The sequence below is a fragment of the Chlorocebus sabaeus genome, chromosome 25 (genome assembly GCF_047675955.1).
Source record: "Chlorocebus sabaeus isolate Y175 chromosome 25, mChlSab1.0.hap1, whole genome shotgun sequence".
NCBI lineage: Eukaryota > Metazoa > Chordata > Mammalia > Primates > Cercopithecidae > Chlorocebus > Chlorocebus sabaeus.
Genome location: NC_132928.1, coordinates 73380122 through 73394462, shown reverse-complemented (window position 1 = coordinate 73394462; position 14341 = coordinate 73380122). Strand labels below are relative to the sequence as shown.

The following is a 14341-nucleotide window of genomic DNA, read 5'->3' as shown; positions in this document are numbered from 1 at the left end:
TGCAAGAGACCCAACAGTTAGGCAGGGACATCATCACCCCTGTTCAGCATAAAGAAGTTACAGAAGGTGAATCTTCATCCCTCTGCAACCCTTAGGATTAGGGTTTTCTTGTAAAAGGAAGGGGGGAAATATGTCAGAGATGTCTGAACCAGAGCAACTCCATCTTGAATAGGTGCTGGTTAAAATAAGGCTGAGACCTCCCAGGCTGCATTCCAGTTTGTTAGGCATTCTAAGTCTCAGGATGAGATAGGAGGTCGGTACAAGATACAGGTCATTAAAGACCTTGCTGATGAAACAGCATGCAGTAAAGAAGCCGGCTAAAACCCACCAAAACCAAGATGGAGATTAGAGTGACCTCTGGTCATCCTCACTGCTACACTCCCACCAGCACCATGACAGTTTACAAATGCCATGGCAACATCAAGAAGTTACCCTACATGGTCTTAAAAGGTGAGGCGTGAATAATCCATCCCTTGTTTAGCATATCATCAAGAAATAACCATAGAAATGGGCACCCAGTAGTCCTCAGGACTGTTCTGCCTATGGAGTAGCCATTTGTTATTCCTTTATTATTATTATTTTTTTTTGGAGACGGAGTCTCACTCTGTTGCCCAGGCTGGAGTGCAGTGGTGTGATCATGGCTCACTGCAACCTCAGCCTCCCGGGTTGAAGCATTTCTCCTGCCTCAGCCTCCTGAGTAGCTGGGATTACAGGCGTGCAACACCACGCCTGCCTAATTTTTGTATTTTTATAAATACAAGAGAAAAGGTAGAGAAAAGGTCTCACCATGTTGGCCTGGCCGGTCTCGAACTCTTAACTTCAGGTTATCTACCTGCCTTGGCTTCCCAAAGTGCTGGAAGTACAAGTAAGCCACCGCGCCTGGCCCTTTTACTTTCTTAATAAACTTGCTTTCTCCTAAAAAAATCCTAGTTAACATATATGTTCTTAAAACCAGGGGTGGGGATGGGGGAACAGGGATGGAGGCAATACAAACACAAACCAGGGTTCAACTCCTGGCTGATTACTTACTAGCTATGTGACCTCAGGCAGCTGAATTTACACCTCAACCTAAATTACCTCATCTATAAAGCCCTCTCAAAAGAGCTTATTTATAAAGATTAAATAAGCCATCTACTTTATTGCCTGGCACAAGCACTAACTGCCCTTTATATATAGTTACTGCATCTGATATAATAGTACTGAAAATAAACTGGCCAGGTGTGGCAGCTCACTTCAGGAAGCCGAAGTGAGAGGATTCTCACTTCAGGAAGCCGAAGCTGGAGGATCCCTTGAGACCAGGAGTTTGAGACCAGCCTGGACAACAGAGCGAGACCCCTTCTCTACAAAAAAAATTTAAATATTAGCCAGGCATGGTGGTGTGCACCTATAGTCCCAGCTACTCAGGAGGCTGAGGCAAGAAGATCATTTGAGTCTAGGAGTTCACAGTTCCAGTGAGCTAGGATTGCACCATGCCACTCCGTTCTGGGGAACACAGTGAGACCCTGTCTCAAAAAAAAAAAAAAAAAACTCACGCCTGTAATCCCAGCACTTTGGGAGGCCGAGGCAGGTGAATCACTTGAGGTCAGGAGTTCGAGACTGGCCTGGCCCTCATGTTGAAACCCCATCTCTACTAAAAACGCAAAAAATTAGCCAGGCATGCTAGCAGGTGCCTGTAATCCCAGTTACTCGGGACGCTGAGGCAGGAGAATCACTTGAACCCGGGAGGCGGAGGTTGTGGTGAGCTGAGATCACGCCACTGCACTCCAGCCTGGGCAACAAGAGTGAAACTACGTCTAAAAACAAACAAACAAACAAACAAACAAACAAAACCCCACATATTTTGAAATACTGAGATAAGTCAAACGTCATACTCTCTAAACCTAGCCAATGGCTCTCAAACTTGTTCAGACAAGCTCCCAACCTATCCAAACCATCATAATGACATAATTTCATCATATGAAGTATGTACAATTTACTAGCAGAAAATATCAATATATACAAGAAAAAGTCACATAAATCTCAGGTATAAAGTTGTTACTTGTTTCAGTTACCTATTGCTGCATAAAAACTCCCCAAAGCACAGTGGCTTAAAACGTTAGGGTGATACTCGGTACAGTTCTGTGGGTCAGCTTTGCTGAGCTTTGTTGTTCTGATTCACGTGTCATCAGCTGTGGTTACCCATGTGACTGCATTCAGTTGGGAGCTGGCTGAGGCTGAACCATCCAAGATGGCTCAACTCAGATTTCGGCACCTGAGTGGAGGTAGCTGGAATGGCTACAGTCTGGCTGGACCCCTGTTCCCAACAGGGTTAGACTTAGCTCAGGTGATGACTGGCTTCCAAGAGAGTGAAAACAGAAACTGCAAGGCCTCTTAAAGGCTAATCCCAGAACTACTGATACAACATCATTGCACTTACTTACCAGAGCATGTCATGGGCCAACCTAGACTCAGAGAAAGAGGAATTACACTCCGCCTCTTCATGGGAGAAGCAGCATGCATGAATAAGGATGGGAAGCATTACTGGCAGTCATCTTTGGTGACAATATACCACACCTACCCCCCCACCAAAAAACGGATGCCACGTTGGGCAAGCTTAGATGTGTCCATCTAGCCACCCAGGCCCAGCAGTTTCACCTCCATGAACAGGACAAGGCTAAGTTCAGGGGAAGGCAAGGGACATCCTCTGCCATATGCTAACATGGGCTCAAAGGACAGTGTGGCCTGGCCTAGGTGAGGTAAAGAGCAAGATCTTAGCATCCCCCACCATAGAACTTGCCATCTGGATTCACACAGGCCACATCTGCACAGCAGAGACGACCACACCTGAACTCCTTCAAGTCACAGATTTCAAAGTGGGGAGAAACAAAACAAATGATTATTTTAAAATCTGTGAGCAAAATCTTCCAAGATATACGGTATGCAGCAATAGCTAACTGAGACAGATGAGGAAGGTGGACAAAATTCAACATTATCTTTACTCATAAATTCAGGCAACAAACTAGAGTAAGATTTATAGCATTTTGTCACCAATGGAAATCAAAGATATTTTCCTATTTACACTTGTGGCAGATATTTTTTTAAAAGATCACTTATTCTCATGATTGCTTCAAAATTCAGTAGTTATTAGACCCACTGGTAGATCTTATCATTTAATATTATTTAATAAAGATTAATAATAAAAAATACTTAATATATTACTATAGCAATTTTCCCATGCATATTCTATGTATACATCAATTTTTAAAAAAATATTTTGATTACTATATTTCAACATAACTGATTTTCTTTGTAATATATTTATTTCCTGCTTTTAAAAGTATTATTTTATGCCTGCCAAAAGGATCCATAGCACAAAAAAGTCCCTGATCTTGAGTATATTCTGAAAAGATGTGGAATCTGAGCTGGGTCTTTAAGGATGAGTAGGAGTTTGATGAAAAAAACAAAAAAAGGAGCTGTGCTTTTGTCCTACCAGAGGCATCAAACAGGATCCTACATAGAAAACAAAAAATAGCAGAGCAAAAGCAGTGCCACTGAAAATTAAACATTTATGAAAGCTGTAACATTTTCAATAAGGTTTTATGGTTTAAACAGAGGTGCGCTTTCTGAAGGAAATTACAAAGATCACTTCTAGATGATCTCCTTTTTTTTATTTACATTTTTGGTAGAGATGGGGTCTCACTATGTTGACCAGGCTGGTCTCAAACTCCTGGCCCAAGTGATCCTTCCCCGTAGGCCTCCCATAGTACTGGGATTATAGGCTTAAGCCACTGTGCCCGGCCTCCTTTAATTTTCTAGTATGGCAACATACAAATAGATCTTGTGTTTACTAACTATTAATTATTAATGTTAAACACTTTATGTGAAAGAAGGTGAAATAAATCCTCAGGCACACTACTAGGTGTTAGAAAAATAGCTCCAGACAATTTGTATTTGTTTGCTTATATACCTTAATCTATGTAAATGTGTACAAATAAGTTTTGTATCTAATAAACTGTTTCTAGAGTCTCATTAATAAAACAGATTTTGTTTTATGAAATAGTGAGATCTGAAATTTTAGAAATTAAATTTCATACTGGGCCGGGCGTGGTGGCTCAAGCCTGTAATCCCAGCACTTTGGGAGGCCAAGACGGGCGGATCACGAGGTCAGGAGATTGAGACCATCCTGGCTAACATGGTGAAACCCCGTCTCTACTAAAAAATACAAAAAACTAGCCGGGCAAGGTGGCGGGCGCCTGTAGTCCCAGCTACTCGGGAGGCTGAGGCAGGAGAATGGCGTAAACCTGGGAGGCGAAGCTTGCAGTGAGCTGAGATCCGGCCACGGCACTCCAGCCTGGGTGACAGAGCGAGACTCCGATTCAAAAAAAAAAAAAAATTCATACTGAAATAAAATTTATAAAATAGTATTGGTTTTCCTTAGAGGAGTAACATGGGGGTGGTGGAACTAGAAATAGAAAAATGTATTTTAAAACATTATTTGATTTCAGTGACAAAGTGTAAGAGCTCAACTAATATATTTATAATAATGATAAATGAGAAAATAATGCAAAACAAAAATACCATGGTTTGCATTCCTGTCCTAAATTTACCCTTTTGATTTATTTATTTATTTATTTATATCTGAGATGGAGTCTCTCTCTGTCACCCAGGCTGGAGTGCAGTGGCATGATCTCAGCTCACTGCAACCTCTGTCTCCTGGATTCAAGCAATTCTTGTGCCTCAGCCTCCCAAGTAGCTGGGATTACAGGCGCCCGCCACCACACCTGGCTAATTTTTGCATTTTTAGTAGAGATGGGGTTTCGTCATGTTGGACAGGCTGGTCTCGAACTCCTGACCTCAAGTGCTCCACCCACTTCGGCTTCCCAAAGTGCTGGGATTACAGGCTTGAGCCACGGTGCCAGGCCCTAAATCTACACTTTTTAAAACAGTGGTAATAAACAAGTTTTAAAACCATGGTAAAAAACAAGAAGTCATAAAGAGATCTTTATTACTGTCGAGTTGAGTTGCAGGCAGATGATAAGAGAGTTAGGAATGGTGTTAGGTAGTTGCAAAACAGATGCTATGCCCTTTACAGATCAAAGACTAACACTACAGATCAATATTTTCTGGGACATTTCCAGCAGGTTTCTCAGAAAACAAAACAGCCTCAACAAATAATGAAAAATCCTAGCTGAATGGGTGCCCATCAATAACAACAAATCTCCAGGAGGTAAACTATAATAATTTACATGGACTCCACTGAGATTCTATATTAACATATTAAGAAACTGTATCCAAACATTGAAATTCTAAACCATGTCTAAAGAGAAAAATGTTGGTGAGGAGAAGAACACAGGGAGGGGTGTCCAAAAACGTTTCTCTTGGAAGCATTTGGCCTGTTCAGATTCCTTCCTCATTCTGCCCACCAATTACACATGCTGCTGGCAAAATCATCATCCTGACCCATGGCCCTTGTGGAAACAGGATGTGCTCATAAAACCCAGTTATCAAGATTCACTCTGTCCTATGTCTCCATCAGGATTGCCAGATAAAATCGAAGATGCTCAGTTAAGCTTGTATTTCAAATAAACAGCAAATCATTTTTAAGTAAGTATGCCCCCATGCATGTCTCACACCAAAAAAAAAAAAAAAAAAGAAAGAAAAAAAAAAAAAAAAAGAACTGCTGTTTATCTGAAATCCAAAGTTCACTATGCATTTGGTATTTTTGTTTGCTGAATCTGGCAACACTACACAAAGGTAAAGGGGTCCCCAACAGACTCCCAGACTTCCATAGTAAGCTTCTTTCTTGCTGGAGCTTTGGATACAAGCTACTGGAAAAGGCCAGGTCTCTGGGGAGTTTCTAATAAATGTTGTTGATCTTGATACCCTGTTTGTTTCAGGAATGTTTAGTGTTCAGCAAGGTTGCATAACTAGCTGTTCATCATGAGAGGAGAACTCAGCTTTCCTGCAGTGTTTAGTGCTGTAACATCTAAAGAGTTGACCCAGTGAGTTTGTTTTCCCGTGAATAAAACAGTGCAGTAGATAAGCACCTTGCTGTAGACTGCTCTTTTTGTTTGCTTCTCTCATCAGCTGAATTTAATATTCACCTCGACTGCTTTTGCGTTGACACGATTATGATTTTGCTCTGATTCAAGAAAGCCTTCCAAAAATGAAGCAGAGAAACCACCTTTTTGAACAGAGATGCGCCCTGCCCACATACTATCATTACATTTCCTGATTAAAAAAAAAAAAACTTCTAACACATTACACCATACCAAGGGAATATTTTATACCAATCCATTATTGCTCAGCCAAGATCCTCAAAATGCTTTACAACAGGCTTATGACACACAAAAGATGAATAAATCAAGGGCTTTCTTTTTTTAGTTTAAGTTTTCATTTTTGTGGGTACACACAATATTTTGATACAGGCACACCACGTGTAACAATCACATCAGGGTGAATGGGGTATTCGTCACCTCAAATATTTATCCTTTCTTTCCAACACTTATCCTTTATTTCTAGGGCTTTATTTCTTAAATTGTCAACCATCCGTTTCCTAAGATGTCCATTATCACAGACATATCCTCTCTGATTCTAAGTATTAAAGCTAGATTCTGCTCCCTAGTGCTGAAGAAAAGTCATATTTTAAGATTTATTTCTCACCAGAAAAGAGAACTCCTATCATTGCTTGGAAACAGAAGCACTGAAATAAAAGGTGAGTGGGCAGAATACTGACACACAAAGTTCTGCTCAAAGCATTCTCTTCAGTTCAGGTTGAAAGGAAAAAAAACTGAAAATCACTCTGCTGTCTAGGGACAAGGTGACAAGGTAAAGAGGATTTCAAGGTTACTTATCATATTTCGACCCCTCAACTCCCCCAAAAGACAAGAAGTAGAGAGCAGAAGTACCCAGGAAGGACACAGGTGACTGGTGCATGGCCATAAATCTTGGATAAATCTTGTGAAAGTTGATTACAGAAACTGAGTCATTCTTGTCATATCCAACTAAATCAAAGTCAAGGGGCCAAGGGGAAAAGTACTCGGGGCACACAGCACCTGCTCCAAGAATTCAGTTTATTACAAGCCTAGTTGCTGAAACTGCCTGTTGTAACCTGAAGCCAGTTTTATTTAATAGCTACTAAAACAATCTGCTCTGACTCTAAGACTAATCTTACCCACCACCGTCACTCACCGATCAGAGCTTGCTAGCCAGCTCTCCAAAACTTTACTAGTGCCAGTGAACTTTCTTTCAGAATAATATGTAACATTTCTCCTTTTTATAAAAGGTACTAGACAGGGCACGGTGGGTCACACCTGTAATCCCAGCACTTTAGGAGGCTGAGGCAGGAGGATCACTTGAGCCCAGGAGTTCAAGATCAGCCTGGGCAAAATAGGGAGTCTCCATCTCTACAAAAAAAGAAAAAAATGAAGTGGGAGAACTGCTTGGGCGTAGGAGGTTGAGGCTGCAACAAGCCATGATTGTGCCACTGTACTATTACCTGGGTGACAGAGCAAGATCTTGTGTCAAAAGAAAAAAAAAGGGCCAGGTGCAGCGGCTCACGCCTGTAATCCCAGCACTTTGGGAGGCCAAGGCGGGCAGATCACCTGAGGTCGGGAGTTTGAGACCAGCCTGACCAACATGGAGAAATCCTGTCTAAAAATACAAAATTAGCTGGGCGTGGGGGCGCATGCCTAAAATCCCAGCTACTCCAAAGGCTGAGGCAGGAGAATCGCTTGAACCTGGGAGGGGGAGGTTGCAGTGAGCTGAGATCACACCATTGCACTCCAGCCTGGGCAACAAGAATGAAACTCCATCTCAAAAAAAAAAAAAACAAAGGCCAGGAGCGATGGCTCACACCTGTAATCCCAACACTTTGGGAGGCTGAGGTGGGCGGATCACAAGGTCAGGAGTTCGAGACCAGTCTAGCCAATATGGTGAAACCCCATCTCTACTAAAAATACAAAAATTAGCCAGGCGTGGTGTAGTCCCAGCTACTCAGGAGGCTGAGGCAGGAGAATCGCTTGAACCCGGGAGGCAGAGGTTGCAGTGAGCCAAGATTGTGCAACTGCACCTGCACTCCAGCCTGGGCGACTGAGTGAGACTCTTTCTCAAAAAAAAGAAAAATGTCCACTGTTCTCTTTGTTCTTTGGATATACCAAAGACTAGTCTATGTGTATGCCCTGAACTGCAATTCTTGCTTCCCAAATAAAATGTTACATTTAGACATTCATCTACACATTTTATTGTTATTTTGACACTGTAAACCACTATTAATTGCTAACATTACAGATATTAATTATGAGTAATAATAGCTGAGGAGATTACTATATTTACCTTAGGTTACAAAAGAGATCAGAGAAACTAAAAACCGACATGAAATCATCAAACTCTAAAGGACCAGTTAAATTCCGGTAGTCTAGACCAGTGGTTCTCCACCACTTCAGATGCAATGATCTCTTCTGTACTGCCCCAAAAATACCCTGAAACGGAATTCACAGACAACATTACCTACCTATATAATTTTTTAATGTCAACAAAGTGCCTATTTAAATTTTAAAAAGTTATTTATAATAAGATAATATGTATTTCAATTATGTAAATGTTTTGCCATGACAACACTAGAAGACATAATGAAGTAAGCAGTTATTCCAAGGCTAAGAATCCGAATACAGTCCCGCACCACATAATGGCGTGTAGGTCAACAGCAGACCGCATATACTACAGTGGTCCCATAATCACACTGGAGCTGAAAAATTCCTCTCTCCTAGTGAAGCTGTGGCTGTCTTAATGCTGTAGTACAACATATTACTCTTGTTTGTGGTGATGCTAATGTAAATAAGCCTACTGCGCTGCCAGTCATATAAAAGTATAGCACATACTATTATGGACAGTACATAATATTTGATAATGATAATACATGGCTATGTTACTAGTTTAAGTGTTCAATATACTATACTTTTTATCATTATTTTAGAATGTACTCTTATTTTTTCTTATTATTTTTTTTTTTTGAGACACAGTTTCACTCTGCCGACGAAGCTGGAGTGCAATGGTGCGATCTCAGCTCCTCAGCTCACTGCAACCTCCAACTCCCAGGTTCAAGTGATTCTCATGCCTCAACCTTCCCAGTAGCTGGGATTATAGGTGCGTGCCACCACGCCCAGCCAATTTTTTCTGTTTTTAGTAGAGACGGGTTTCACCATGTTGGCCAGGCTAGTCTCAAACTCTTGACCTCAGGTGATCCTCCTGCCTTAGCCTCCCAAAGTGTTGGGATTACAGGCATGAGTTGCTGCACCCAGTAAACTCCTACTTATCTGAAAAAAAAAAAAAAAAAAAAAAAAAAAGTTAATTGTAAACTACTACCCTCAGGCAGGTCCTTCAGGAGGTATTCTGGAAGAAGGTTCAGGTCCAGTGCAGTGGCTCATGCCTATAATCCCAGCACTTTGGGAAGCCGAGGTGGGCGGATCACCTGAGATCAGGAGTTTGAGATCAGAATGGTCAACATGGTGAAACCTCGCCTCTACTAAAAATACAAAAAGTAGCCGGGCGTGGTGACATGCGCCTGTAGTCCCAGCTACTCGGGAGACTGAGGCCGGAGAATCGCTTGAACCTGGGAGGCAGAGGTTGCAGTGAGCCGAGATCGTGCCACTGCACCCCAGCCTGGGTGACAGAGTGAGACTTCGTCTCAAAAAAAAAAATTTAAATTAAATTTTTAAAAAGTGCCAGGCGATAGAAACAGCGCCGGGGCAAGTGAGAGCCGGACAGGCACTGGGCAACTCCGTGCCTCGCTGAGGAAAAATAACTAAACATGGGCAAAGGAGATCCTAAGAAGCCGAGAGGCAAAATGTCATCATATGCATTTTTTGTGCAAACTTGTCGGGAGCAGCATAAGAAGAAGCACCCAGATGCTTCAGTCAACTTCTCAGAGTTTTCTAAGAAGTGCTCAGAGAGGTGGAAGACCATGTCTACTAAAGATAAAGGAAAATTTGAAGATATGGCAAAGGCGGACAAGGCCCGTTATGAAAGAGAAATGAAAACCTACATCCCTCCCAAAGGGGAGACAAAAAAGAAGTTCAAGGATCCCAATGCACCCAAAAGGCCTCCTTCGGCCTTCTTCCTGTTCTGCTCTGAGTATGGCCCAAAAATCAAAGAACATCCTGGCCTGTCCATTGGTGATGTTGCTAAGAAACTGGGAGAGATGTGGAATAACACTGCTGCAGATGACAAGCAGCCTTATGAAAAGAAAGCTGCGGAGCTGAAGGAAAACTACGAAAAGGATATTGTTGCATATTGAGCTAAAGGAAAGCCTGATGCAGCAAAAAAGGGAGTTGTCAAGGCTGGAAAAAGCAAGAAAAAGAAGGAAGAGGAGGAATATGAGGAAGATGAAGAGGATGAGGAGGAGGAGGAGGAAGATGAAGAAGATGAAGATGAAGACGAAGATGATGATGATGAGTAAGTTCATTCTAGTGCAGTTTTTCTTCTTGTCTATAAAGCATTTAACCCCCCTGTACACAACTCACTCCTTTTAAAGAAAAAAACTGAAATGTAAGGCTGCGTAAGATTTGTTTTTAAACTACACAGTGTCTTTTTTTGTATAGTTAACACACTACCGAATGTGTCTTTAGATAGCCCTGTCCTGGTGGTATTTTCAGTAGCCACTAGCCTTGCCTGGTACAGTATGGGGGTTGTAAATTGTAATTGTAAAGCAAGTTCTTGTTGGTGCACAGCACAAATTAGTTATATATGGGGATGGTAGTTTTTTCATCTTCAGTTGTCTCTGATGCAGCTTATACGAAATAATTGTTGTTCTGTTAACTGAATACCACTCTGTAATTGCAAAAAAAAAAAAAAAAAAGTTGCAGCTGTTTTGTTGACATTCTGAATGCTTCTAAGTAAATACAATTTTTTTTTATTAGTATTGTTGTCCTTTTCATAGGTCTGAAATTTTTCTTCTTGAGGGGAAGCTAGTCTTTTGCTTTTGCCCATTTTGAATCACATGAATTATTACAGTGTTTATCCTTTCATATAGTTAGCTAATAAAAAGCTTTTGTCTACACACCCTGCATACCATAATGGGGGTAAAGTTAAGTTGAGATAGTTTTCATACATAACTGAACATCGAAAATCTTGATCAGTTAAGAAATTTCACATAGCCCACTTACATTTACAAACTGAAGAGTAATCAGTCTACTCAAAGCATGGGATTTTTAGAATCAAACATTTTGAAAGTCTGTCCTTGAAGGACTAATAGAAAAGTATGTTCTAACCTTTACATGAGGACTCTATTCTTTAACTCCCATTACCATGTAATGGCAGTTATATTTTGCAGTTCCCACATTAAAGAAGACCTGAGAATGTATCCCCAAAAGCGTGAGCTTAAAATACAAGACTGCCATATTAAATTTTTTGTTGACATTAGTCTCTGAAGACTATGAAAATGCTGGCTATAGATATCTTTTCCCATTTATCTCAATATGGACTGCTCAGGAAACGAGACTTTCCATTACAAGTATTTTTAATTAACTGGGCCAGCTTTTAAAATGAAGATGCCACATTCAAAATAGGGTATATTTTCCTAAATTACGGTTTGCCCCTTTATAAATCCAAGTAGATAGGAGGAAAGAAGACAGTTAAACTTTGCATCTCAGTATGAATTATTCAATTTATTTGAATGATTTTTCTTTACAAAACAAACTCATTAGTCATTATCTGCTTAGCAGTTTAGGGAACAATTTGGCAATTTTGTGGTTTACGAGATTAGCGTTTTCTTAAAGTGCAAGTATTTTAAAATAGCGTTCTTGTAATTTTACACGCTTTTGTGATGGAGTGCTGTTCTGTTATATAATTTTGACTTGGATTCTTTCCATTTGCATTTGTTTATGTAATTTCAGGAGGCATACTGAACATCTGAGTCCTGGATGATACTGATAAACTAATAATTGCAGAGGTTTAAAAACAATAAATAAATAAATAAAATTTAAAAGTGCCAGGCATGGTGGCTCACGCCTATAATCCCAGTACTTTGGGAGGCTAAGGAAGGTGAATCACGAGGTCAGGAGTTCGAAACCAACCTGGCCAACATGGTGAAATCCCATCTCTACTAAAAACACAAAAATTAGGCAGGTGTGGTGGCGCAAGCCTGTAATCCCAGCTACTCGGGAGGCTGAGGCAAGAGAATCATTGGAACTCGGGCAGTGCAGTGAGCCAAGATCATGCCACTGCACTCCAGCCTGGATGACAGAGCAAGAATCCATCCCCGCCTCAAAAAAAAAAAAAAAAAAAAAATTTGAAGTTTATAAAATAAAAAAGTTACAGGAAGCTAAGGTTAATTTATTATTAAAGAAAGAAAAGACTTCTAAGTTTAGTTTAGCTTAAAGCTACAGTGTTTCTAAAGTCTACAGTAGGGTACAAGAATGTCCCAGCCTTCACATTCACTCACCCACCCAGAGCAACTTCCGGTCCTACAAGGTCCATTCACGCTAAGTGCCTTGTGTAGGCGTACCATTTTCTATCTTTTTTTTTTTTTTTTTATGATGAGATCTCATTGTGTTGTCTAGGCTGGTCTTGAAACTCCTGGGCTTAAGAAATTCTAACGACTCAGCCTCCCAAGTAGCTGGTACTAACAGGCACATACCACCCATGCCACTCCACAATGCTTAATTTTTTTATTATTATTATTTTTTTTTTTGAGATGGAGTCTCGCTCTGTCGCCCAGGCTGGAGTGCAGGGGCGCGATCTCGGCTCACTGAAACCTCCGCCTCCCGGGTTCAAGCGATTCTCCTGCCTCAGCCACCCGAGTAGCTGGGACCACAGGCGCCCGCCACCACGCCTTGTTAATTTTTATATTTTCAGTAGAGACGGGGTTTCATCATATTGGTCAGGCTGGTCTTGAACTCCTGACCTTGTGATCCACCCGCCTTGGCCTCCCAAAGCGCTGGGATTACAGACGTGAGCCAACGCACCTGGCCAATGTTGTATTTTTACTGTACCTTTTCTACGTTTAGATAAATACTTACCATTATGTTACAATTGCCTACAGTATTCAGCACAGTAACATGCTATACAGGTTATAGCCTAAAAGCAATAGGCTACGCCATACAGTAGCCTAGGTGTGTAGTAGGCTACACCATCTAGGTTTGTGTAAATACACTATGATGTTCACACAATGACGAAACCACCTAACAGGCATTTCTCAGAACGCATCCCCTTCATTAAGCAACGCATGACTATACTGAGTCAATGTCCCTGAACCAAGGCCCCCCATCAGCATTTCAGGACAAATACTGCACCACCCAGGACTTGAAGCAATTCTGGATTTTCTGCTCAGGGTAACCAAGACTTTGAAAATATCACTGTATTCGGAGACCATTAAATACAATAAAATTATGAACAATTTGGGCTAGCTTTTAGAAGAAGGAAGTAAAGTAGGCTGGGGTAAGTTCCAAATAAAAAGTCCTTTTGCAGGGGGTGGTGGCTCACACCTGTAATCCCAGCACTTTGGGAGGCCGAGGCCAGTAGATTGCCTGAGGTCAGGAGTTCAAGAACAGTCTGGCCAACCTGGCGAAATTCCCGTTTCTACTAAAAACACAAAAAAATTAGCCAGACGTGGTAGCAAATCCCAGCTACTCAGGAGGCTGAGGCAGGGGAATTGCTTCAACCAGAGAGGTGGAGGTTGCAGTGAGCCAAGATCATGCCACTGCACTCCAGCCTTGGCGACAGAGCGAGACTATATCTCAAAAAAAAAAAAAAAAAAAAAAAAGTCCTTTCACAGGAGGGTTTGTAAGGTCATGGTCCAGGTACCTAAGGAATCTGTGGGCCTGGCTAAAATATTTCTCCCGAAACACATAACCTGAACAGCTCTGAACAAATTCAGAGATGGCAAGTCTACAAGCAGAGTTGGCCTTTTAAGAACATCCTGACTTTCTAAAATTATGGAATAGTGGACCAGGAGATACGCTGTGTGGTTATTTAATTCTGACTTTCATTTTAAAGGTTAGCAAACTTGTCTTGTTCAGGACCATAAAGACTGTTAAAAGCGGGCTGGTGCAGTGTAATCTTTGAGAAGCGTAGGTGGGAGGATCGCTTGAGGCCAGGAGTTTGAGACCAGCCTGGGCAACACAGAAAAACTTCATCTCGATAATTTTTTGTTTTGTTTTGTTTTTTTAATTAGTTGGGTGTGCTGGTGCGTGCCTGTAGCACCAGCTACTCAGGAGGCTGAGGCAGAAAGATCACTTGAGCCCAGGAGTTCAGGGTGACAGTGAGCCATGATCATGCCACTGCATTCCAGTCTGGGCGAGACAATGTCTCAAAAAATAAATAAACCAAACAAACAAACAATAAAGATTGTTAAAAATAGACTAGA

At 41.3% G+C, this 14341-nt stretch overlaps 1 protein-coding gene and 1 pseudogene across 5 annotated transcripts in view; one reads left to right on the top strand and one right to left on the bottom strand.

Moving 5' to 3' along the window:
- The window catches only part of TBCE (tubulin folding cofactor E), an 83993-nt gene that overhangs the window by 36684 nt on the left and 32968 nt on the right, over nt 1-14341 (bottom strand). The window lies entirely within an intron of this gene.
- LOC103230799 (high mobility group protein B1 pseudogene) lies at nt 9788-12172 on the top strand (annotated as a pseudogene).